This window comes from Salmo salar, chromosome ssa04 (genome assembly GCF_905237065.1).
Source record: "Salmo salar chromosome ssa04, Ssal_v3.1, whole genome shotgun sequence".
NCBI lineage: Eukaryota > Metazoa > Chordata > Actinopteri > Salmoniformes > Salmonidae > Salmo > Salmo salar.
This window is the reverse complement of record NC_059445.1, coordinates 60,451,086-60,478,075: the sequence shown is the minus strand read 5'-3', so window position 1 is coordinate 60,478,075 and position 26,990 is coordinate 60,451,086. Positions and strand designations below refer to the sequence as shown.

Below are 26,990 nucleotides of genomic sequence, written 5' to 3'. Positions count from 1 at the left end.
AATAATCTGCTTTGACTGGCAGAACAAGAAGTTAAGACGGAGCTGGCCCTGAACTCAGTAAGTTGCTGTCTCCTGGGCACATTGGGGGGGGGGAGGTTAGTGAGGACCAACACGGTCCTCAAAATGCTGATTTCTCACAAATGTGCACATTCATTCAGGTGACAGACCATGTAACTAGGCTTAGGACCCCTAGACAAAGTGCAAAACAATGTTAGTAGGCTAGTTATTGGGTCTGTAACAAGAGCTATAGACCATATCTTTCAGTACTACAGTATTAACATTTTCTATAAAATATACCAATCAAATGTTAAAGCATATTGTTTATTTGAAAATATTTAATGGCTGAGGCATGAACACATGGCAACATAATGAATGCTGAGTACATTAAAATGAATAAATAAAATACTTTAACTACACATGCAATAAGGCAATGAAAAAACGTTTTTTTGTTTGTTCTCTCTGTATGTACAGGTGAGGCGCACAATGAATTATAACATACTATTTCACATTGTTATCTTAGATCGAACGACAAAGCACCAACTGTGCTTCCGTATACCGGTAAATTCTGCAACTATTGAGCAATGACTAGTGTGGCGTATGAGACCACAGCAATCTCTTATGACAGCGTGCCCTCTTGTGGTGAGTCCACATATGAGCGACACAGTGGAAAGCAGAGGCCTGAAGTCAATTCTCAAATGATTTTACAAGGAGTGGCACTTAAGTTGATGATCAAGGAATTGCAGTCAAAGTACATCACAATTTGAAAGAAGTTAAAACAGTATTGAACTCAAGCGAAACAAACAGATGCAGAAATATCATGGCCATTCTTTACAACTAGAAGTATCTCCAACTAATAATGTGATTCAAACCTGTATTTAAATGCTTTTGGCTTTGAATCCAACACATTAACACCTAACATTTCTGGTGTGAGTCCCCAAATAACCTTGGCATATCACTGCACATTGTTCAGTCTGTTGTACCTGAGTCCAGAGGACAATGACAAAACCTCCGTGTTCAACAGGGTTTCAAATTCAAAAGGAAAGATATTTAAATTATTCATATATTAACAGATTTCTCAAATGTGTCGAAGCCACATCCTTGGGAGAAAAAAAAACGTAGGTACAAAGAAAATACATTAGTTCAAAACGCATACCGAGACACCTTAAAATGGGGCCATATTCTGTTTGTAACGTATAAACAAGAACGTTGTACAAAGTGTTCTTTCCCAGAGGAGGCAGCAAAGCAAGTCTGAGGTAGTGCCAATTAAGTTCTTCATTTCACTAAATATCATGGTGTATACATGACTTGGATCACTTTGTCTTCTCTGCCCAATCAATATGTTATTGTCTGGAAAATGAATAGTATGGATACGAAAAAAACAAACCCTTACAAGCAGCAGTCCAATTGCACACTGATTAGCAGAGCGCAAAATTCAGATAGGGCACATATACTCCCTTCATTTTTAAGTATGACATTAAAAAAAGGACACTCACTTTAAAATATGTAAGCTATTCACATAATTAACAATAAGGCTTAACCGTGAAACCACTACCACTGGTGGTATTAAAACAATTATACAAAATAATGACATCAGAAATGTTACATTAGTTCACCAGTCAATGTTAGCACTACATTGAATACATTCTGAGATTACGTACACGTCATTCAGGCTTTATATATATTATAAGACGATCACTAAACCAGGAACTAAAGCAATTTGGAGTTATGCTTACTTTTAAAAAAAGAGTTACTTCACCTACTGCAATTACAGTGAAATGTATGACATGGAGCGCTGTAATACTGCAACCCAACTAAAATATTCACATTCATTGGCTTTAGCACAAACCACAGAATCTAATGCTGGCGTATCTAGCTACAAACTGTATGTACGACTACGACCCAACCAAAACTAACATGGTCACCATTAGGGTGAAGAGGGAGTGGGAATCATGAGTCAAGTATTCCCCAACAACAGTTACTGCTGCTGCTGCACAATAAGTCCATAACTATTCCTTACTGCAGCCTAAGCACACTCAGAAACAAGGAAATGCTTAGAGCCGCACAATAAGACTGGAGGCAAGCACAAATCACCATACAAGGGTCAAAGGCTTGGCAATAGAGGCCACGTCAAGCATTCTCCCTCTCACTTAGATGCCTATGCATGGGACCGAGTCCTCTTCCCCTTACAATTTACAGCGCTTCCAGACCTGTCACAACCAGCACAGTAGAAATGCTATCCATTATGGCACAGTGGGTAAAGGATATAGGGTGTGGTGTTGAGGCTGCTACGTGAGGATGTGGGCCGTGGAGGGGATGGACACAAACTCGCGCAGGATGTTCTTAGCCGTCTCCAGGTTGTTCTGGGCGATCATCAGGGCCTTCTGGATGTCCTGGAACGAGTAGCCCTGGCTCATCAGATGCTCTATCTCCCCGTTGATGGGTAGCGCCACACTGGGAACGGGCACACCTCGGGAGCCAGCCAACGGACTGGCGGCAGGGGGCAGGGCATCTGGGGTAAAGGGGCGGGGCCGGTGGTCTGAGTTGACCCGGCGTGGGAGGGGCTTAGGGGGGCGCTCGGGGTCCTGACCTGATGCAAACATAGCTGGGAGAGAGGAGAGAACATGTTCGTGGTGTTTGATAAATATAACTCAACATGACAAAGCAAGAGAGGAAAAGGACTGAAAACTCTAATGCTGAGTTACATACAGGCATCTATGGAAGGGCTGTCCATTGATAGGCAGCTGAAGGCGGCCGAGGTGCCGGTGACGTCAGAGAGGGTGCGCCTGGCGGGTGCTGGGGGAGCCTGGGGTCGGGGGTAGTCATACTCATACTCATCCTCATCATCCATCTCCTCTACCATATGGTGCAGGGGAACCGCAGGGGGAGGGATGAGGTAGTCTGGAGGGTGAACAAGAGGATTAAAGGGATAAAAAGAGTGATATGAATACCCTGAACACACTACCGTTCAAAAGTTTTGGATCACTTAGAAATGTCCTTGTTTTCCATGAAAATATACATGAAACGATTTGCAAAATGAATAGGAAGTATAGTCAAGACGTTGACAAGGTTATAAATAATGATTTTTAATTGAATTAATAATTGTGTCCTTCAAATGTTGCTTTCGCAGCAATTACAGCCTTGCAGACCTTTGGCAATCTAGTTGTCAATTTGCTGAGGTAATCTGAAGAGATTTCACCCCATGCTTGGATCGGCTTGATGGGCACTTCTTACGTAGCATACGGTCAAGCTGCTCCCACAACAGCTCAATAGGGTTGAGATCCGGTGACTGTGCTGGCCACGCCATTAGAATACCGGCTGACTGCTTCTTCCCTAAATAGTTCTTGCATAGTTTGGAGCTGTGCTTTGGGTCATTGTCCTGTTGTAGGAGGAAATTGGCTCCAATTAAGAGTCATCCACACGGTATGGCATGGCGTTGCAAAATGGAGTGATAGCCTTACTTCTTCAAGATACCTTTTACCCTGTACAAATCTCCCACTTTACCACCACCAAGGCACCCCCAGACCATCACATTGCCTCCACCATGCCTGACAAATGGTGTCAAGCTCTCCTCCAGCGTCTTCATTTTTTCTGCGTCTCACAAATGTTCTTCTTTGTGATCCAAACACCTCAAACTTAGAAACTTGTCCATAACACTTTTTTCCAATCTTTCTCTGTCCAGTGTCTGTGTTCTTTTGCACATCTTTATCTTTTCTTTTTATTGGCCAGTCAGAGAGGGCTTTTTCTTTGCAACTGCCTAGAAGGCCAGCATCCCAGAGTCGCCTCTTCACTGTTGACGTTGAGACTGGTGTTTTACTATTTAATGAAGCTGCACAGCTTTTTGTGCATATGGAAAAGGTCTGGGATCTTTTATTTCAGCTCATGCAACATGAAACCCATTGCATGTTGCCAGTTGAGGACTTGTCCTCTTGCTCAGTTGTGCACCGGGGCCTCCCACTCCTCTTTCTATTCTGGTTAGAGCCAGTTTGCGCTGTTCTGTGAAGAGAGTAGTACATAGCGTTGTACGAGATCTTCAGTTTATTGGCAATTTCTCACATGGAATAGCCTTCATTTCTCAGAGCAAGAATAGACTGACGAGTTTCAGAAGAAAGTTCTTTGTTTCTGGCCATTTTGAGACTGTAATCGAACCCACAAATGCTGATGCACCAGATACTCAACTAGTCTAAAGAAGGCCCATTTTATTGCTTCTTTGATCAGAACAGTTTTCAGCTGTGCTAACATAATTGCAAAAGGGTTTCGTAATGATCAATTAGCCTTTTAAAATGATAAACTTGGAGCTAACACAACGTGCCATTGGAACCATTTTGTAAGTCGCTCTGGATAAGAGCGTCTGCTAAATGACTTAAATGTAAATGTAAATGTAAACATAGGAGTGATGGTTGCTGATAATGGGCCTCTGTACGCCTATGTAGATATTCCTTTAAAAATCATCTGTTTCCATCTACAATAGTCATTTACAACAATGTCTACACTATTACTAAACGGTAGTGCGCATTTTCCACTTGGTGAGATACATAACTGTAATCTGATTGTGGCCACATTCATTGAGATAGTATGTTTCTCGGCAGGTGTACAGTCGTGGACAAAAGTTTAAAATGACACAAATATTCATTTTCACAAAGCCTGCTGCCTCAGTTTGTATGATGGCAATTTGCATATTCTCCAGAATGTTATGAAGAGTGATCAGATGAATTGCGATTAATTGCAAAGTCCCTCTTTGCCATGCAAATGAACTGAATCCCCAAAAACATTTCCACTGCATTTCAGCCCTGCCACAAAAGGACCAGCTGACATGTCAGTGACTCTCTCGTTAACACAGGTGTGAAGGTTGACGAGGACAAGGCTGGAGATCACTCGGTCATGCTGATTGAGTTCGAATAACAGACTGGAAGCTTCAAAAGGAGGGTGGTGCTTGGAATCATTGTTCTTCCTCTGTCAACCATGGTTACCTGCAAGGAAACACGTGCCGTCATCATTGCATTGCACAAAAAGGGCTTCACAGGCAAGGATATTGCTGCCAGTAAGATTGCACCTAAATCAACCATTTATCGGATCATCAAGAACTTCAAGGAGAGCGGTTCAATTGTTGTGAAGAAGGCTTCAGGGCACCCAAGAAAGTCCAGCAAGCGGCAGGACCGTCTCCTAAAGTTGACTCAGCTGCGGGATCGGGTCACCACCAGTACAGAGCGTGCTCAGGAATGGCAGCAGGCAGGTGTGAGTGCATCTGCACGCACAGTGAGGCGAAGACTTTTGGAGGATGGCCTGGTGTCAATAAGGGCAGCAAAGAAGCCACTACTCTCCAGGAAAAGCATCAGGGACAGACTGATATTCTGCAAAAGGTACAGGGATTGGACTGCTGAGGACTGGGGTAAAGTCATTTTCTCTGATGAATCCCCTTTCCGATTGTTTGGGGCATCCGGAAAAAATCTTGTCCGGAGAAGACAAGGTGAGCGCTACCATCAGTCCTGTGTCATGCCAACAGTAAAGCATCCTGAGACCATTCATGTGTGGGGTTGCTTCTCAGCCAAGGGAGTGGGCTCACTCACAATTTTGCCTAAGAACACAGCCATGAATAAAGAATGGTACCAACACATCCTCCGAGAGCAACTTCTCCCAACCATCCAGGAACAGTTTGGTGACGAACAATGCCTTTTCCAGCATGATGGAGCACCTTGCCATAAGGCAAAAGTGATAACTAAGTGGCTCGGGGAACAAAACATTAATATTTTGGGTCCATGGCCAGGAAACTCCCCAGATCTTAATCCCATTGAGAACTTGTGGTCAATCCTCAAGAGGCGGGTGGACAAACAAAAACCCACAAATTCTGACAAACTCCAAGCATTGATTATGCAAGAATGGGCTGCCATCAGTCAGGATGTGGCCCAGAAGATAATTGACAGCATGCCAGGGAGGATTGCAGAGGTCTTCAAAAAGAAGGGTCAACACTGCAAATATTGACTCTTTGTATCAACTTCATGTAATTGTCAATAAAAGCCTTTGACACTAAGGAAATGCTTGCAATTATACTTCAGTATTCCAAAGTAACATCTGACAAAAATATCTAAAGACACTGAGGCAGCAGACTTTGTGAAAATTAGTACTTGTGTCATTCTCAAAACTTTTAGCCACGACTGTAGACATGCAAAAGACGCCAGTGTGATTCAAGTTGCATGATGGTTTTCTGATTGTACAAAGGGTATGACTTATGTAACTTCATGTGCAATCAGAAAAGTGAGAATAGAGATCCTTCATCCATCTCCATGTACCTGACTCTGGGGGCTGCTGGGGCAGGGAGGGCAGAGGGAGGGGCTCAGTAGCACTAGCCTGGGCCTGGATGTTACACATGGACTCATACACCTGAGGGTCCTCACAGTCCACAGTCCTAGGAGAGAAGGGGGGAGGGGAGAGAGAGGGATGGAGGAAGATAAAGAGCAGAGGGAGGGGCATCAGAACAACCTTAGTCAGGACCCTGCACTGATCATAATCCACCTGGTCACCTCATAGTGATAGTCTTGAGCACTCACCGTGAGTCGTGGTTAGTGGGTTGGAGCGGTGGTGGTGCAGGCATGACAGCACCCGCCATGACGCAGGAGGGTCCTGCTGCAGGGAGAGAGGTGGGGCTCATGTACTCATTCTCCTCATCACTCCCAGATGACTTCTCACCAGTAGACTCCAGTTGAGGCCTAACAGAGAACAAGACAGACTGAGCCAGGTAACACATACAACACATTGAATCACCGATCAGTCACTATGAGTTACTACAGGGTATATAGACAATCTAAGTCCCAGAGAGCCTCTGATTCAACCAATCACGTCAGGAATGGAAGGCCACTATTACATTTGGGGCGGCAGGTAGCCTAGTGGTTAGAGCGTTGGACAAGTAACCGGAAGGTTGCAAGATCAAATCCCCGAGCAGACAAGGTAAAAATCTGTCGTTCTGCCCCTGAACAAGGCAGTTATACCCACTGTTCCTAGGACGTCATTGAAAATAAGAATTTGTTCTTAACTGACTTGCTTAGTTAAATAAAGGTAAAATATAAAAAATTAATTAAATCTAGAGTTTTAGTGCTGGACTAGAATAAAAATCTGCATTTCCCATAACTCTTCAGGGCAAGAGTGACTTCTCTCTATTGAACATCTACATTACATCCATACCACATTTTATCCATATCTATACAAATGCCATACCCGACTGCCAGGGAGTAGATAGCGTTGGTCGCTGCTAGCAGCTTTGCTCTGTGGATGCAGTCACTGTCACTGGGTCCATTGGTCTGTGGGGGGGCCTTGGCTACGTGCCGGGGAACCATGTAGTTGGAGGCCCAGTTGGGCTCTGGAGGGGTGCATGGCAGAGGTCTCCTTTGGAGCCGGCCCTCTGGGGGTCCAAGGGGAGAGGGGCGTTCGGGTGGGGGAGGTGGGGGTAACTCTCGCAGGGCAGGAGGGAGGGGCAAAGGTTTGTCTCTGTGGAGGGCTGCAATCTGGGGAGAGCAGATATTAATGACTGTATGCAATACTGTCTCTCTGGATTAGAGCGTCTGCTAAATTAGTCAAATGTAAAAGTCACATGACATGCATGGGCACACCATTATACACATAAAGAAAGCTTGAATTTGATTAGGTCTTCCACTTGCCTTGGTTGTTGCTCCTTGGCCCGGGGCCCCTGGGGAGCTGGGGGGCTTCTGCTGCAGAAGGTCCAGCCGGGGAGGCACGGGGGGGCAGCGGCGTCACAGGGGAGGGCGGACGCTCCACCTGAAAACACACAGGGGAGACATCAAAACAAGACGTGAGCTTGTTTCTACAACATGTAGATGGAGGGAGATGGTTTTTTAGTTGTTGATTTACTGGGTGGTGTATCTAATTGGCGAATTCTGAAAACTACCAAGTCTTTAATAGATTGTCTTTTCACTTTTACCACAATGATGATGTGAGATGGTGTGTGTAGGAGAAAGAGAGAGAACATGACAAAGCCTGGCTGGTCATAGATGGTGGCTGGGGGTCTTGCCTTGGTGCAGGCCAGCCTGCTCATAATGAGGTGGGGATCCTCCAGGCGCTCGTCATCGTCCTCTTCGTTGCTGGGGGAGACTGACAGGGAGCCCCCTCCTTCCACCCCGTAGGGCCCCTGGAAGCTGGCAAAGGAGGCCCCGCAGCTGCTGTTCTTGGGGTGGAAGGGGTCTACCACAATGGGCTCTGTGCCTTTAATCTCACAGCGGCAGAACGGACAGCCCTGCCCCTCCGATTCCTGGGAGAGAGCAATACTGCAGTTTAAAACAAAATCGGGCAAAGGGCCGATATCCACAAAGCGTCTCAGAAAAGGTCCAAGGAATCCTGTTAACCTGTTTTAAGAAGATAAAAAACCTCCCAGCTCAAGAATAGGTTTTAGGATGATGTTAAGACACTGCTCAGACATGCGGCATCGCCGGGCAATGAATTCTATATAGCATGCTTCAGACAACAGTGAATGTGACTGTACATCAAATGTAATGGTAAAACATTTTATATAATTTTTGCCTGACAATCACTTTGCCTACTCTTAATTATCGCCTAATGTTGGCATGCATAACATTTATTTTAATCAGATTTCTATGGTTAAAAGTGGAATTTTCACAATATTATTGTTATCAACACACACTCGTTGTCACTCCCGTTGAACAACTCTAAATCACTTTGGCACAGTAGGCATCAAGTCACTTGTCAATAATGTCGCATACAACACTATCAAAGTTAACACAAGCACTATATATATATATATGCCTTCAATTGCAGTACTTTTAGGCATGCCCAATTTAGAGATGTTTTTTACATGTTGCGTTCCAAACGGATAACTTTAAATAACATGTAGGTAATTAAATAATCAAGTGGTTAAGTATTTTGGCACATCATATAAAACATGTCTTGTGAAATTGTCAAAAGTGCAAGAGATACTTTTAAACGTAGGTCTAGATTATTTATGGGTTGATGAAATATCAAAACATTCTGAACAACTCAAAAGCAATTGCATGTGACACAGGAAACACTGACTCACTGAATTTTTCTATTATCAAGAAACCTGTTGAAATGACTGAGTGTTTGACTGCGTGATATTAGGTTGCTTCTTGTGTAAATATTTTCCGTCCGGATTTTAATGAGGGCAGCTTATGATGCATCCAAAATATGTCGACTAGGAGTGACCTATGAGTGAAGAAGCTTCATGCATTGCTTTTAGTTTTGCCCATAAGAGTAGGATGTGCTATGTAGGTATAACCTCTCGTTCTCTCAGAGAATCTGTGAACATAAATTCAATCAGGAGAAACGACAGGGATTAACCAGTCGCAGTACATTTTAATGACCTAAAACATTACATTTCTACCTTCAGATTTTGTGGCATAGACAAAGTTAAGGTATTCAGACAGGGGAGGTGATATAAATAATACTCTGAGTAAAAGAGAATGTTTTGGGATTTTCACTCTCCAGACATTATTTCCTAAAGGTCTTAATGATGAAATGCCTATGTATGTTATGTTGTAAATGTGAACATGAATTATGCCCCTATTTCAGACGTTTTTCTTACGCTGTACTCAGCGATTGATGAAAACTTGCTTGGTAGGTCGATATCCTCATTGTGGTTTTACAGACGTGTTTAATACGTTTTATGTACACACTTTATTTAAATATTTATGAAATGCGTATTGTTATATTTGGAAGCAGTTATTTGTTTTCCCTCAACTCCAACCCAATTTTATGGGTGGAACGGATGTGGGTGGGGCTAGGTCTACATGAGGGTACTAATTTAAACTCAAAAGCTCTGACGAAGGCCGTGGAGCCGATACGTAAAGCTTATTAAAGAGCAGAGATACTATCAAGAGCAGAGATACTATCAAGAGCAGAGATACTATCAAGAGCAGTGTGCGGGTTTCTTCTTTTCATTTTACCCATAAGAGTAGGAGTAAAATGTCTATTGTCAGCACTTACGACCAATAAAATTTACAAAATGAATGTGAAACAATAGACAATCTTGCAGGATGACCTAATTCTGAGAAATACCTGCCAGGCAGTGAGACAGGAGGTGCACATGAGGTGGCTGCAGGGCTCTATCTTCACATCCTTGTCATTCTCGGCACAGATCTTACACAGCTGGAATGTGGAGCCCATCTCACAGTAGAGCTCGTACTGCTCCTGTAGCACAGAGAAGAGAAAGGATGAGTATCACACAAGTAAATGATACACTAAGATTACATTTCTGATGTATGAGATACTTCAATAGGACAAATATTTTCTGGCCCAATTCTGATTTTAGGAAACATCCACCTAAACAGACAGTATTGTGACATAAGATAGATTCACATAAATCTGAATAAGTATACACATTTATGTTTAGGGCATTGTAAGCAATTTAAAATTACATTAGGCAGAAGTTTGAGTCACAAGTGAATCTGAAGTCTGAATTACGACCTGTAGTGAATGTTATGAACTTAGTGGATGTGAGAATGTGTCTGACCTGTGTGACTTTGATGTGGTCCTGTGGGGAGGGCTCACACAGCCCTGTGAGGTCTGGGTTCTGGGCCCGGCCATCTGGGAACAGGTAGCTGAGAGAGCGAAAAATCTAAACATTTCAATGGCCAGTTGAAGCCACAGGCTAATTAAATGAGCAATTATGTGATGATTGAAAGAGGTTGAAATCAGTTTGACTACAAACTACAGAGGAAACGTCACAACAGATTTTGCAAACGCCTTGACTGAACCAGAAAAGCTAGTATTTGGTCATTCTTTAATCTTGACTATGTCATACTCACAATCCCTCCCTGAATCCATCAATGAGGGCCTGAAAGAGGGGCTTGTTGTGGGGTATGGTCTGCAGAATGTTCCCATCTGCAGTGACGTAGCCAATGGCCCACTGGCCCAGCCGAGTGCAACTCAGTCTGAAGATATAACTGACAGAGGCAGACCACAGATGTGTGGTGTGAGAGAAGTTGAGTGTGTACATGTTGATGTACTTGGATGGTCTGTGATGGGTTTTTTTTAATGCAAGTGTGCATGTCAAAATATTTACTTCAGCGTCAGGTGTGTGTGTGTGTGTGTGTGTGTGTCTCACCTGCCAGGCTTGTGGATGAACCTTTGCAGTCGGGCCTTAACCTCGTCGTAGGTGAGGAAGGCCATATACCCCGGGTGTGTGACAGCCAGGCTGTTCCAATTCCTCAGGAGAGATGACCATGGCTGCACAACACACACACACCACGGTCAGAACCCTTAAGCAACAACAGCTTGTCTTTGTATTGACAACAAATCTTAATCCTAGTTAACAAAGAAGAACTTGCGTTCTTCACCTGATATTTACGGCAACAGTGGTCACCAACGACGTTCTGGAGAACTATAGGGCGTGCATAATTTTGTTCAAAATAGACCAAAATAGCTTATCTATTTACTACTGTGAAGTGAGCTCATTTAAATGAGACGAATGGTAGCCTATCCTAACTTGTTGTAGGCCTATTGGCTATTTGAAGAACTTATTCTGCAATTATCATGGAAATAAAATACGAGGAAATAAAACAAATTAGGTTTTTGCTCTTCTCACTAAACGAAAATGATCTTGTTATAACACTGAAGAACAATATAAATGCAACGTGTACCCGCAAAACACCAGTCTCAACGTCAACAGTGAAGAGGCGACTCCGGGATGCTGGCCTTCTAGGCAGTTGCAAATAAAAATCCATCTCAGACTGGCCAATAAAAAGAAAAGATTAAGACGGGCAAAAGAACAGACACCGGATAGAGGAACTCTGCCTAGAAGGCCAGCATCCCGGAGTCGCCTCTTCACTGTTGACATTGAGACTGGTGTTTTGTGGGTAGTATTTAATGAAGCTGCCAGTTGAGGACTTGAGGCGTCGGTTTCTCAAACTAGACACTAATGTACAGTCGTGGCCAAAAGTTGAGAATGAGACAAATATTAAATTTTCAAAGTCTGCTGCCTCAGTTTGCCTCCCACTCCTCTTTCTATTCTGGTTAGGGCCAGTTTGCTCTGTTCTGTGAAGGGAGTAGTACACAGCGTTGTACGAGATCTTCAGTTTCTCGCATGGAATAGCCTTCATTTCTCAGAGCAAGAATAGACTGACAAGATTCAGAAGAAAGTTCTTTGTTTCTGGCCATTTTGAGCCTACAATCGAACCCACAAATGCTGATGCGCCAGATACACAACTAGTCTAAAGAAGGCCAGTTTTATCTCTTTAACCAGAACAGTAGTTTTCAGCTGTGCTAACATAATTGCAAAAGGGTTTTCTAATGACCATTAGCCTTTTAAAATGATAAACTTGGAGCTAACACAACATGCTATTGGAACATAGGAGTGATGGTTGCTGATAATGGACCTCTGTACGCCTATGTAGATATTCCATAACACCCCCCCCCCCTCAAAAAACAAATCGACCATTTCCAGCTGCAATAGTAATTTACAACATTAAACAATGTCTACACTGTATTTCTGATCAATTTGATGTTATTTAAAAATGGACAAAAATGTTTTTGAAAGAAAAACAAGGACATTGCTAAGTGAACCCAAACTTTTGAACGGTAGAATACATGTGTGTATTACACTGCGTGCACAATTATTAGGCAAGTGAGTATTCTGATCTTATCATCGTTTCTATTCACATTTTCGAACTCCAAACCATATAAACTTGAATGCTTATTGGATTTACTCATTTTCAGGTGATATGTATTTGTGTAATGAGGGAGGGTGTGGCGAAAGTGAATAACACCTTATATCAAGGTGTGCATAATTATTAGGCAGCCTCATTACCCTCATGTAAAATGGGCCAAAAAATAAATTTAACTGACACTGAAAAGCCAAAAATGTAAAATGCCTTTCAGACGGATGCGACACTCTTTAAATAGCTAAACTATTGAGGTGTGTCCACTGGACATGCAAACGTTTTGTTGCGAATAGTCAACTGGGGCGCAAAAAACATATGGGGAAGAAAAGGCGCAAATTAACTGCAAAAGACTTGGGAAGAATTATACGTCAAACTACCAGGAACCCATTATCCTCCAGTGCCACCGTATTCCGGAACTGCAACCTACCTGGAGTGTTCAGAAGTACAAGGTGTCAAGTGCTCAGAGACATGCCCAAGGTCAAGAAGACTGAAACAAGACCACCACTGAATAAAATTCACAAGTTGAAGCGTCAACATTGGGCAAAGAAATACCTGAAGACAGATTTTTCAAAGGTTTTATGGACAGATGAAATGAAAGTGACTCTTGATGGACCAAATGGATGGGCCCGTGGCTGGATCAGTAATGGGCACAGGGCACCACTTTGAGTCAGGTGCCAGCAAGGTGAAGGAGGGGTACTGGTATGGGCTGCTATCATTGAGGATGAGGTAGTTGGACCTTTTCAGGTTGAAGATGGACTGAAACTCAACTCCCAAACCTACTGCCAGTTTCTGGAAGATTCTTTCGTCAAACAGTGGTACAGGAAGAAGTCCTCAACATTCTAGAAGGCCATGATCTTTATGCATCCAAGTACTCCACTTCTTGGCTAGCCAGCAAGGGCCTCAAAGATGCCTGAATAATGACCTGGCCCCCTTCCTCACCTGACTTAAATCCTATTGAGAACTTGTGGGCCCTTCTCAAACATGAGATTTACAGTGATGGAAGACAATACACCTTTTTGAACAGCATTTGGGAGGCTGTGGTTGCTGCTTCAGCGAAAATTGATCGTGAACAGATAAAGAAACTGACAGACTCCATGGATGGAAGGCTCATGGCAGTTATTGAAAATAAGGGTGGCTATATTGGTCACTGAATATTTTTGAAAGGCCAAAAATGTTATATAATTGTCATTGTGTTACTTATCTGTTACACTTACTCTAAAAATTGAGAATAAACAAGTGAGTTGAGAGAAATTATTTTTGTAATTTAGTTGCCTAATACTTGTGCACACTTATACATTTCCCTGAGAAAGACAAAACTCACTTTTCCTTTGTTAAACATTCAGGTTTGAGGTTCAATAACATTTTGGATTGACTGAGAGCATTGTGTTTGTTCAACAATAAAATTAATCCAGAGGAATACAATTTGCCTAATAATTGTGCACGCAGTGTATAAACAGAGTAGCAGCAGCGTAAAAGAGGGGTTGGAGGGGGGGGGGTCACACAATGCAAAAAGTCTGAGTAGCCATTTGATAACCTGTTCAGGAGTCTTATGGCTTGGGGGTAAAAGCTGTTGAGAAGCCTTTTGGTCCTAGACTTGGCGCTCCGGTACCGCTTGCCATGCGGTAGCAGAGAGAACAGTCTATGACTGGGCTCTTTGACAATTTTTAGGGCCGACACTGGCTGGTATAGAGGTTCTGGATGGCAAGCAGCTTAGCCCCGGTGATGTACTGAGCCGTACGCACTACCCTCTGTTAGTGCCTTGTGGTCAGAGGCTGAGCAGTTGCCATACCAGGCAGTGATGCAACCAGTCAGGATGCTCTCGATGGTGCAGCTGTAGAACCTTTGAGGATCTGAGGACCCATGCCAAATCTTTTTAGTTTCCTGAGGGGGAATAGGCTTTGGCGTGCCCTCTTCACGACTGTCTTGGTGTGTTTGGAACATGATAGTTTGTTGGTGATGAGGACACCACGGAACTTTAAGCTCTCAACCTGCTCCACTACAGCCCTGTCAATTAGAATGGGCTGCGTGCTCGGTCCTCTTTTTCCTGTAGTCCACTATCATCATCTCTGTCTTGAATACGTTGAGGGATAGGTTGTTATTCTGGCACCACCCAGCCAGGTCACTGACCTACTCCCTATAGGCTGTCTCGTCGTTGTCCGTGATCAGGCCTACCACTGTTGTGTCGTCTGCAAACTTAATGATGGTGTTTGAGTCGTGTCTGGCCACGCAGTCGTGGATGAACAGGGAGTACAAGAGGGGACTGACCACGCACCCCTGAGGGGCTCCAGTGTTGAGGATCAGCGTGGCGGATGTGTTGTTACCTACCCTCACCACCTGGGGGCAGCCCGTCAGGAAGTCCAGGATCCAGTTACAGAGGGAGGTGTTTAGTCCCAGGGTCCTTAGCTTATTGATGAGCTTTGAGGGCACTAGGGTGTTGAACGCTGAGTTGTAGTCAATGAATAACATTTCTCACATAGGTGTTCCTTTTGTCCACTGGCAGGTAACCACTGCTGCACTACAAACTAAACATACAGGCAACTCTGCTCCAGCTCAATTCTCAAGGCTAATTTGAGGAAGTCATTTTGGTTTCCGTCTGCTGGGACTCAGACTGTGCCAACACTTGTGGCCTCTGTGCACACAAAGTCGAAGGAATTACTGTAAAGGCCCCGCCCAGTTGAGACATCCAATAGAGGACGTACTGACTACTTTAACCACCCCACCCTAAATAATAATAGAGCAGCTATCTCTAGCTTTGTACTCACATGTCTTTATTGCCTCTGATGGAATAAAAAGGTACCCATGTTTTGTTAGCTTCTACAGTTATCTACACAGCAGTTGAGCTCTGTAAACATTTGGCTCCTCAGAGAACTTGATTGCGTAAAAGGTAGTTCTTTAGGGTGGTTAATTACTTATGAATACGATGACTGCTACAGTAAGTGGTCCTGAATTGAGTTAATGTAAGCCACTTTGTATTAATTTAGCGGATGCTCTTATCCAAAGTAATATGATGGTGAGTGGGTCAGGAATGGGAATTGGGAGCAGTGAAAGCAGGTTCCCTACATATTGGTGGTGGAAGGGGTGTACAACTATTTTGGTAGTGGATGAGTTGAGTTTCCAACATTCAATCTAAAGTGCTTTAGGCACCTGGAAAAGTTATTAAAACCCATGCATCATTATTTGCGTTTGAGAAATCATTACCTGGAAGAGCCTGGTGAAGATGTCAAACTCGAAGACGGAGATGTAGTCGTTACATGTGAGGTCGATGGTAGACTTCAGAGCCATGGCCTCCAGGCCTGAGCTGATGGGGTGGAACTCATGAAGAGCCTGACGGAACATCCTCCATGGAACAACGGTCCTACAGAGAGGAGAGGGTTTAGTGATACAAAAGTAGTAATTATCCCCAGGCATGTTTTTAGTTGAGAGTTTGTTTCATTTTAACCCCTTTTGTAAATACGGCATCCCAACTAAGGAAATTTGATAAGATAAAAGGAGCCAAAAAATAAAAAATAAAATAAAAAAACTCACTTATCACCAAAAGACCTCCTCCAGAACTCGGCGGCGTCGGCTTTGGTGATGCGGAAGTTGTCTCCTTGGAATAGGCCATTGGGAAAGATGGCTTTTAGCTCAGCCAGCATGTGACTGAATATCAGCGACAGCTTGGTCAAGTTCCGCCTATGAAGAAAAGGTATGTCATCTTAGCGTCCTCAGACAAATCTCATCCCTGAAGTTGACCAATGGTAATGTATTTTCTTGACTTTGGCACCCCCGGGTCAAACATTTAAGGCTAGGTAGTACAAGCCTAGTCTTTTAGGATTGGATGCCTTTGAGTTGGGGTTGGTATACAATCATTCAGTTGTAAGAATGTGTGATGAGCTTCTTAGAAGTGTCATCTGCTGAGAACCCATTGCAAAGGCACACAACACCAAATCAATGTGTATGTTAACCTTTTTTACAACCAAACTATTGCGTGTGGTATATGAGTGCTAGCATGTCAGTTTCTTATAATGGCACATGCATTTGTGCTATTTGTGAGTCAGAAGAATCACTGATAGCATCATTGCTTCCACAGAACTAGAATAAGATATGATTGCTAAACTGAAACTAAAGTAAACAGGATGGGTTTTAGCTTAGCAATGTTTAAATCTGAGTAGAGGAAAAATACCCTAAAAAGATCTGTTCGTTTAGCTTAAGTGGTTCTAACATCACCACTTCCCTTTATGCAAAATAACCTGCAACTAAATAATAAACGCCCAATTCCTATTTTCTAGTATTTTTTGTTGTGGCTAAAATTGCAAAAAATATTTTCAAATAACACATGCTTAATAAATGGAACATTGGTTTGAGGTGTGTAGTAGTTTCTTGGAAATCGTATCTTCTCAGTATGCAGCACTCTGCCAGTCACAAACCACCATAGAGATTCAAAACACTGATAACGCAGCATCTCCCACCAGGGTCATTGGGGTGTTCCTGTTTTGAAGCTTCACTCAAGAGGAGGTTAACTCTAAGTTCAGCATAAATGCGCTTACACTCCGCTGCAAGTGGTAGAAATGTTTAACAAACCACATTAACTAAAAAACCAAGACATCACTTGAGAAACCCCACCGAAAATAAGACATACCAGTAATCTTGACAACAAGAAAGGAAACATTTGATAGGATAACCTAGGCCTACTTTTCAAGTTGGGTTCTAGCCTTTGCGCTAATTTTGACCTCACCTGGTTATACAATCAACAACTACACTGAACAAAAATAAAACGCAACAATTTAAAAGATTTTACTGAGTTAGTTCATATACAGTGCATTCAGAAAGTATTCACACCCCTTCACTTTTTCCACATTGTTACATTAACCTTATTCTTAGATGGATTAATTATCCCCCCCCCTCAATCTACACACAATACCCCATAATGACAGAGCTAAAACAGGTTTCTAGAGAGATGTGAGCAAATTTATAAAAAAAATTAATTAAAAAAACATATTACATTCACGTAAGTATTCCGACCCTTTACTCAGTACTTTGTTGAAGCACCTTTGGCAGCAATTACAGCCTTGAGTCTTCTTGGGTATGACGCTACCTGCTTGGCACACCTGTATTTGGGGAGTTTACCCATTCTTCTCTGCAGATCCTCAAGTTCTGTCAGGTTGGATGGGGAGCATTGCTGAGATGTTCGATCAGGTTCAAGTCCGGGCCAATCAAGGACATTCAGAGACTTGCCCCGAAGCCACTCCTGCGTTGTCTTTGCTGTGTGCTAAGGGTCGTTGTCCCGTTGGAAGGTGAACCTTCATCCCAGTCTGAGGTCCTGAGCAGGTTTTCATCAAGGATCTCTGTACTTTGCGGCGTTCATCTTTCCCTCGATCCTGACTAGTCGCCGAGTCCCTGCCGCTGAAAAACATCCCCACAGCATGATGCTGCCACCACCATGCTTTACCGAAGGCATGGTGCCAGGTTTCTTCCAGATGTGACGCTTGGCATTCAGGCCAAAGAGTTCAATCTTGGTTTCATCAGACCAGAGAATCTTGTTTATCATGATCTGAGAGTCCTTTAGGTGTCTTTTGGCAAACTCCAAGCGGGCTGTCATGTGTCTTTTACTGAGGAATGGCTTCCGTCTGGCCACTCTATCATAAAGGCCTGATTGGTAGAGTGCTGCAAGGACTGGAAGGTTCTCCCATTTCCACAGAGGAACTCTGTCAGTGACCATCGGGTTCTTGGTCACCTCCCTGAACAAAACCCTTCTCCCTCGATTGCTCAGTTTGGCCAGGCGGCCAACTCTAGGAAGAGTCTTGGTGGTTCCAAACTTCTTTCATTTAAGAATGATGGAGGCCACTGTATTTTTTGGGACCTTCAATGGTGCAGAAATGATTTGGTACCCTTCCCCAGATCTGTGCCGACACAATCCTGTCTTGGAGCTCAACGGACAATTCCTTAGACCTCATGGCTTGGTGGTTTTTGCTGTGCTATGCACTGTCAACTGTGGGACCTTGTATAGGCAGGTGTGTGCCTTTGCAAATCATGTCCAATCTACTGAATTTACCACAGGTGGACTCCAAGTTGTAGAAACATCTCAAGGATGATCAATGGAAACAGGATGTACCCAAGCTCATTTTCAAGTCTCATAGCAAAGGGTTTGAATACTTATGTAAATCAGGTATGTTTTTATAGATTTCTAAAACCTTGTTTTCGTTTTGTCATTATGGGGTATTGTATGTAGAAAAATATATATTTAATCCATTTTAGATTAAGGCTAATGTAACAAAATGTGGGAAAAATGAAGGATCTGAATAGTTTCCGAATGCACTATAAGAAAATCTGTCAATTGAAATAAATTAATTAGGGCCTAATCTATGGATTTCACGACTGGGAATATATATACACAGTGAGGGAAAAAAGTATTGTATCCCCTGCTGATTATGTACGTTTGCCCACTGACAAAGAAATGATCAATCTATAATTTTAATTGTAGGTTTATTTGAACAGTGAAAGACAGAATAACAACAAAAAAATCCAGAAAAACGCATGTCAAAAATGTTAAATTGATTTTCATTTTATTGAGGGAAATAAGTATTTGACCCCCTCTCAATCAGAAAGATTTCTGGCTCCCAGGTGTCTTTTATACAGGTAACGAGCTGAGACTCTTAAAGGGAGTGCTCCTAAGCGCAGCTTGTTACCTGTATAAAAGACACCTGTCCACAGAAGCAATCAATCAATCAGATTCCAAACTCTCCACCATGGCCAAGACAAAAGAGCTCTCCAAGGATGTCAGAGACATTGTAGACCTTCACAAGGCTGGAATGGGCTACAAGACCCTCGCCAAGCAGCTTGGTGAGAAGGTGACAACAGTTGGTGCGATTATTCGCAAATGGAAGAAACACAAAAGAACTGTCAATCTCCCTTGGCCTGGGGCTCCATGCAAGATCTCAACTCGTGGAGTTGCAATGATCATGAGAATGGTGAGGAATCAGCCCAGAACTACACGGGAGGATCTTGTCAATGATCTCATGGCAGCTGGGACCATAGTCACCAAGAAAACAATTGGTAACACACTACGCCGTGAAGGACTGAAATCCTGCAGCACCCGCAAGGTTCCCCTGCTCAAGAAAGCACATATACATGCCCGTCTAAAGTTTGCCAATGAACATCTGAATGACTCAGAGGACAACTGGTGAAAGTGTTGTGGTCAGATGAGACCAAAATGGAGCTCTTTGGCATCAACTCAACTCGCCGTGTTTGGAGGAGGAGGAATGCTGCCTATGACCCCAAGAACACCATCCCCACCGTCAAACATGGAGGTGGAAACATTATGCTTTGGGGGTGTTTTTCTGCTAAGGGGACAGGACAACTTCACAGCATCAAAGGGACGATGGACGGGGCCATGTACCGTCAAATCTTGGGTGAGAACCTCCTTCCCTCAGCCAGGGCATTGAAATGGGTCGTCATTGGGTATTCCAGCATGACAATGACCCAAAACACATGGCCAAGGCAACAAAGGAGTGGCTCAAGAAGAAGCACATTACGGTCCTGGAGTGGCCTAGCCAGTCTCCAGACCTTAATCCCATAGAAAATATGTGGAGGGAGCTGAAGGTTTGAGTTGCCAAACATCAGCCTCGAAACCTTAATGACTTGGAGATGATCTGCAAAGAGGAGTGGGACAAAATCCCTCCTGAGATGTGTGCAAACCTGGTGGCCAACTACAAGAAACATCTGACCTCTGATTGCCAACAAGGGTTTTGCCACCAAGTACTAAGTCATGTTTTGCAGAGGAGTCAAATACTTACTTCCCTCACTAAAATGCAAATCAATTTATAACATTTTTGACATGCGTTTTTCTGGATTTTTTGTTGTTGTTATTCTGTCTCTCACTGTTCAAATAAACCTATCATTAAAATTATAGACTGATCATTACTTTGTCAGTGGGCAAATGTACAAAATCAGCAGGGGATCAAATACTTTCTTCCCCTCACTGTATATCTGTTGGTCACAGATACCTTAAAGGTAGGGGCGTGGATCAGAAAACTAGTCAGTATCTGGTGTGACCACCATTTGCCTCATGCAGCGCGACATCTCCTTCGCATACAGTTCATCAGGGTGTTAATTGTGGCATGTTGTCCCACTCTTCAATGGCTGTGAGAAGTTGATAGATATTTGCAGGAACTAGAACACGCTGTTGTAAACGTTGATCTAGAGCATAACAAACATGCTCAATGTGTGACATGTCTGGTGAGTATTCAGGCCATGGAAGAACTGGGACATTTTCAGCTTCCAGGAATTGTGTACAGATCCTTGCGACATTATCATGCTGAAACATGATGTGATGGCGGCGGATGAATGGCACGTCACTGGGCCTCAGGATATTGCCACGGTGTCTCTGTGCATTCAAATTGCCATCAAAAAAATGCAATTGTGTTCATTGTGCCTAGTTTATGCCTGCCTGCCCATACCATAACCCTATTGCCACCTTGGGGCACTCTGTTCACATGAGCAAACCACTCACCCACCCAACACCATACACATGGTCTGTGGTTGTGAGGCTGGTTGGACGTACTGCCAAATTCTCTAAAATGACAGAGGAGGCTTATGGTAGATAGAAGAACATTAGATTCTCTGGCAACAGCTCTGGTGGACATTCCTGCAGTCAGCACGCCAACTGCACGCTCCGTAAAACTTGAGACATTTGTGGCATTGTGTTGTGTGACAAAACTGCACATTTTAGAGTGGCCTTTTATTGTTCCTAGAACAAGGTGCACCTGTGTAATGATCATGCTGTTTTAATCAGCTTCTTGATATACCACACCTGTCAGGTGGATGGATTATCTTGGCAAAAGAGAAATGCTCACTAACAGGGATGTAAACAAATTTGTGCACAATTTGAGAGAAAACCTTTTTGTGTGTATGGAACATTTCTGGGATCTTTTATTTCAGCTCATGAAACATGAGACAAATACTTTAAATGTTGCAATTATATTTTAGTTTGGTTTATAAACTATTGCCTTCAAGAAACATGTTGGCTATAGTAGAAACAGACTGGCTACCAGCAGGCGCAATATCCCCCTCCATTTTACCTGGGCTGAGAGTTCTCCTCATACATGCGCTCCTTGGCCTCCTTGAACAAGCTCATGGTCTGCTTGATCTTATTGGTCAGGTTCTCCATCACTACCCTGAAGTACTCGTTCTCCCCGAGTGTCTCCATCTTGCCCTCATAGCGTGACAGTATGGTGCGGAGGTGCTGGTAGGTGTCTGGCAGTAGGTCCAGGATGTATGGAGGGCTATTCTTCAGCGCCACCTTAGGGTTCTGGCACAGACGCACCACCTGTGTGGGAAAGGGAGGGTGAGACAAGGTCAGAGGAACCTGGAGAAAACCTGTCACGCATACCAGAATGACTGGTCATATAACAATGGGTTCTCAGATGTTTCTCTTTCCCCACCCATTTATTGCTTTTTGTAAAGCTTACATTCTCTGCTCTACATCTGTCTATGCATGGGCTGTGTCAACACTTGATCTTTGTCAAGACAAAAACAAACTGTCTTGGTCATAATAATTTCTCAAGGTAAGTGGTTAGGAGAGCAAGTCTGTCCCTAGAAATTACAAGAACTGAAAGTGTCACTAGTAATATCATGCTGGGATGGAATTAAAACAACGACACAGGATACAGATGCACTTGTTTTGTTCTGCCTTTATGATTATATGTTCTATCACTTGTGTGGGCCGACTGCATGAACGGGGAAGATAGACAGATATATTTGAATGTAGAGACAGAATAAACAGTCAGGATGTATCATGATACACAGTGTGAGAGTAAATTTGGGGTATGAGTGACCTGGATATTTACATGCAAGTGGAGAATTCAATATTTACATTGTGGCTCCTGCTTGTGGTTAAACCAATTATTTACAGTCTGGATGATGTTTGTAATTCAACTGGTTCATTCAACAAGGCCTAGACAGTCCCTTGTTATTGTCTCAATTGTCTTATGACAGTACACCAAGTAGTCCTTATCTTTGTTTTTAAGAAAATACAATTCAATTCATATTTTTACAACACCAGCAGTAGGAAAGGAAACATACAACCTCAAATAATAGGCCAACACGATTGTATGACAAATGAATAAAACATGACAAAATAATTTGGTATTGTTGTTCTGGTTGAAAAGGCCATTTGACACAGGGATCAGGTACAATTGTGTTCATTCAAACTGAGTCAGTGAGCAAAAACAAATGTTGAAAAAAAAACACGTGATAGTTCATCAATCACACATTTGAAAATAGACTTAGTTGTGAAACTCAATAGGCAAGTGTCTTCCTGCCAAAGACAACTTGTACACTGTTGAAATCAAAATACTGTACATTGCTCAATTAGCAAAATGTGTGAAATTCGGGCCATTTGGGGGAACAATGTATTGGAGACCATTTTATGAAGAAAAATAACTAAATGTCTGAAATCATTTGCTTCATTTTGCAGAATAAATAGTATTTACATGATCAGTCGTGGTAATTGTTCCCCTCATTAAGAAAAAAAGACTGTCAAACTATCTCTCCTATATTCTGTGACCTATTGTTTTGTTATTGCTACACTATGGACATTACAGTAAACCTGGTATTTCATATGTTGAGTATTCTTGCCATTTAAATGCACTTACCATAAGACCTGAGGAAATTAGATAGCTTGTTACCTACCTTATCCATAAGTTTCCAGCATTTCTCAACCATTTTCTTGTCTACCACTGCAGGTTGGTGAGGCTGGAGAGGCTGGTGATGGGGCTGAAATGCGTCCTTCATCAAGCCGATGAGACCTGCGCCCCTCCTCGGATTTCCTGCCATGCTTCTGTCGCCGGCCGGGGGAGAGCCCCGAGGCGGTCAATGAATGACAATCCTGGGCACGTATTTACAGACAACTGTCGTGATTACTATCTCTATAGTTCTCTGATAAAGAGAGTAATAACCACACAAACCTTGCTAGACGAATAAAATCGTGAGCTTGCTAACTAGCTAATTTAAAGTACTCATCCGCCTTCTCATTTCGTCGGAAAAGACAGGCGTTTGCGTAACTCAACCTCCTGCCTGTTTTTTTTTTAATTTCTGACCCGTTTGTTATCTTTGGAGACGGGTAAATACAAAAGCGTACACTGCCTTATACCTTCAGACATTCAGCTAAATATGAAAGTAACTACTATTTGTCTGTTTTCTTCCTATGTTTCAGCTTTTTTTTGCCTGTAGAGTAAATTGGCTAACTTCCGGTTTGGAATGATCTTCAAATGTCAAAATAAAAGTCCTTTTGAAACCCATGAAATAATGCTCTTATGACAAATACGTTTTTAATGAATACAAAACAAACATTACCACGCTATCAAAATAAGAAAAAAAATGCTTTATTTAAGCAATAAGGTCCGAGGTGGGGTGGTATATGGCCAATATACCATGGCTATGGGCTGTTCTTCCGAACGACACAACACGGAGCGCCTGGATACAGCCCTTAGCCGTGGTATATTGGCCATATACCACAAACCCCCGAGGTGCCTTATTGCGATTATAAACTGGTTACCAACATAATTAATGCATGACAAATAAATGTTTCGTATATGGTCTGATATACCATGGCTGTCAGCCAATCAACATTCAGGCTTCAAACCACCCAGTTTGTAATGAGAAATACATTTTTATATATACTGAGTGAGTTCAGTAGTTCAACAAAGATGTGTCAGTCATAATTGTTGGTTTGGATGCACTGTAGTTATATGCCTTATAAAAAAGGAAGAAGATGTATGATCCACATATTTTACACATTACAAAATCACTAACAAAGGAGGACTACAACAGCACTATGTCTGTGTTGGCAGCTGTTGGGTCACCTAACCTACTTTTTAGGATTCCAAGTGCTGCATGCAATATATTATTCTATTCTGCCACAAAGCCAAGCGTGACTCCCATAGGCTCATAGACATATGTGTTAACATGTACAGTGGGGGGAAAAAGTATTTGATCCCATGCTGATTTTGTACGTTTGCCCACTTACAAAGAAATTAACAGTCTATAATTTTAATAGTAGGTTTATTTGAACAGTGAGAGACAGAATAACAACAAAAAAATCCAGAAAAACACATGTCAAAAATGTTATAAAATGATTTGCATTTTAATGAAGGAAATAAGTATTTGACCCCAGTGCAAAACATGACTTAGTACTTGGTGGCAAAACCCTTGTTGGCAATCACAGAGGTCAGACGTTTCTTGTAGTTGGCCACCAGGTTTGCGCACATCTCAGGAGGGATTTTGTCCCGCTTCTCTTTGCAGATCTTCTCCAAGTCATTAAGGTTTCGAGGCTGACGTTTGGCAACTCAAACCTTCAGCTCCCTCCACAGATTTTCTATGGGATTAAGGTCTGGAGACTGGCTAGGCCACTCCAGGACCTTAATGTGCTTCTTCTTGAGCCACTCCTTTGTTGCCTTGGCCGTGTGTTTTGGGTCATTGTCATGCTGGAATACCCATCCACGACCCATTTTCAATGCCCTGGCTGAGGGAAGGAGGTTCTCACCCAAGATTTGACGGTACATGGCCCCGTCCATCGTCCCTTTGATGCGGTGAAGTTGTCCTGTCCCCGTAGCAGAAAAACACCCCCAAAGCATAATGTTTCCACGTCCATGTTTGACGGTGGAGATGGTGTTCTTGGGGTCATAGGGAGCATTCCTCCTCCTCCAAACACGGTGAGTTGAGTTGATGTCAAAGAGCTCCATTTTGGTCTCATCTGACCACTACACTTTCACAAGTTGTCCTCTGAGTCATTCAGATGTTCATTGGCAAACTTCAGACGGGCATGTATATGTATTCTTGAGCAGGGGGACCTTGCGGGCGCTGCAGGATTTCAGTCCTTCACGGCGTAGTGTGTTACCAATTGTTTTCTTGGTGACTATGGTCCCAGCTGCCATGAGATCATTGACAAGATCCTCCCGTGTAGTTCTGAGCTGATTCCTCACCGTTCTCATGATCATTGCAACTCCACGCAGTGAGATCTTGCATGGAGCCCCAGGCCGAGGGAGATTGACAGTTCTTTTGTGTTTCTTCCATTTGCGAATAATCGCACCAAATGTTGTCACATTCTCACCAAGCTGCTTGGCGATGGTCTTGTAGCCCATTCCAGCCTTGTGTAGGTCTACAATCTTGTCCCTGACATCCTTGGAGAGCTCTTTGGTCTTGGCCATGGTGGAGAGTTTAGAATCTGATTGATTGATTGATTGCTTCTGTGGACAGGTGTCTTTTTTACAGGTAACAAGCTGCGGTTAGGAGCACTCCCTTTAAGAGTCTGCTCCTAATCTCAACTTGTTACCTGTATAAAATACACCTGGGAGCCAGAAATCTTTCTGATTGAGATGGGGTCAAATACTTATTTCCCTCATTAAAATGCAAATCAATTTATAACATTTCTGACGTGCGTTTTTCTGGATTTTTTTGTTGTTATTCTGTCTCTCACTGTTCAAATAAACCTACCATTAAAATTATAGACGGATCCTTTCTTTGTCAGTGGGCAAACGTACAAAATCAGCATGGGATCAAATACTTTTTTCCCCCACTGTATGTAGGAACTGTAGACTGTGTTCAGGATATAGCATTCAAGAGAAAAACAGGTTGACAACAGGCTCTGACAGTCAAGCCAGCAGTGTGTGCTGGCTCTAGTCCACATCTACCCTTAGAGAGAGGATGTCCTGCTCTCAGCCTGGCTAAAGAAAGAGCTCTCATCTTTTGCTGACCAGTGAGGTTCATAGTGTACAGACGGAGGAGGTACAGCTGCCCTCCAAACTTAATGTTCTCATCCAGCACTTTGACTAGGCCTCCATTACAATAACTTACATTCCATTGAACAAGCAGCGGCACACCAGCACATTGGTGAAGAACTAAAAACTGGCACCCTGCACATGTTCCATATGCACAAAAAGCCTACCAGACGAGACAGTGCGTTCAAAGAGCCCGGTACCCTCAAGGTGCACTCCTCCGTTACTCTGCTGGAGCTTATCGCATCTCACCTGTGGGCATCATCAAAAGTCTACCCTCTTGGGCGGTCACTCAGTGATCCTGGAGCAGCCAAGGAAGTCTGGGTCAAAGGTTATCAGTCACATGCTGAGGGTGCGGCGATTTTCTTGCACATGCTCAGTAGTACCTGGACCACCCAGGACGACACGTCCTCCATTAGTGAGGTTAACAGGGAAGGGTCCTGCTGAGGCTTCTGGGAAACCCTCATCAGGGAGGGCCAAAAGCCAGCTGGAGTGCTACACTCGGTAACATCCTTAACAAGTATGTGGTGGATCCGTTTAACCTGTTGGGGCTCGGGGGCAGTATTGAGACATTTTGAAAAAAATATGTGCCCATTTTTAA

General features: G+C 43.1%; 1 pseudogene across 1 annotated transcript; it reads right to left on the bottom strand.

Moving 5' to 3' along the window:
* Positions 1-307: 307 nt before the first annotated feature.
* Positions 308-23,861, bottom strand: LOC106603416 (E3 ubiquitin-protein ligase CBL-like; annotated as a pseudogene). Its single transcript, XR_006769649.1, has 15 exons — positions 23,307-23,861; positions 21,695-21,942; positions 16,164-16,310; positions 15,837-15,993; positions 11,084-11,205; positions 10,785-10,922; positions 10,490-10,577; positions 10,036-10,167; positions 8,018-8,254; positions 7,647-7,764; positions 7,207-7,493; positions 6,543-6,701; positions 6,285-6,400; positions 2,707-2,898; positions 308-2,602 (listed from the first exon to the last, which is right to left on the bottom strand). The product of XR_006769649.1 is annotated as an E3 ubiquitin-protein ligase CBL-like (transcript).
* Between the last annotated feature and the right edge of the window lie 3,129 nt (positions 23,862-26,990).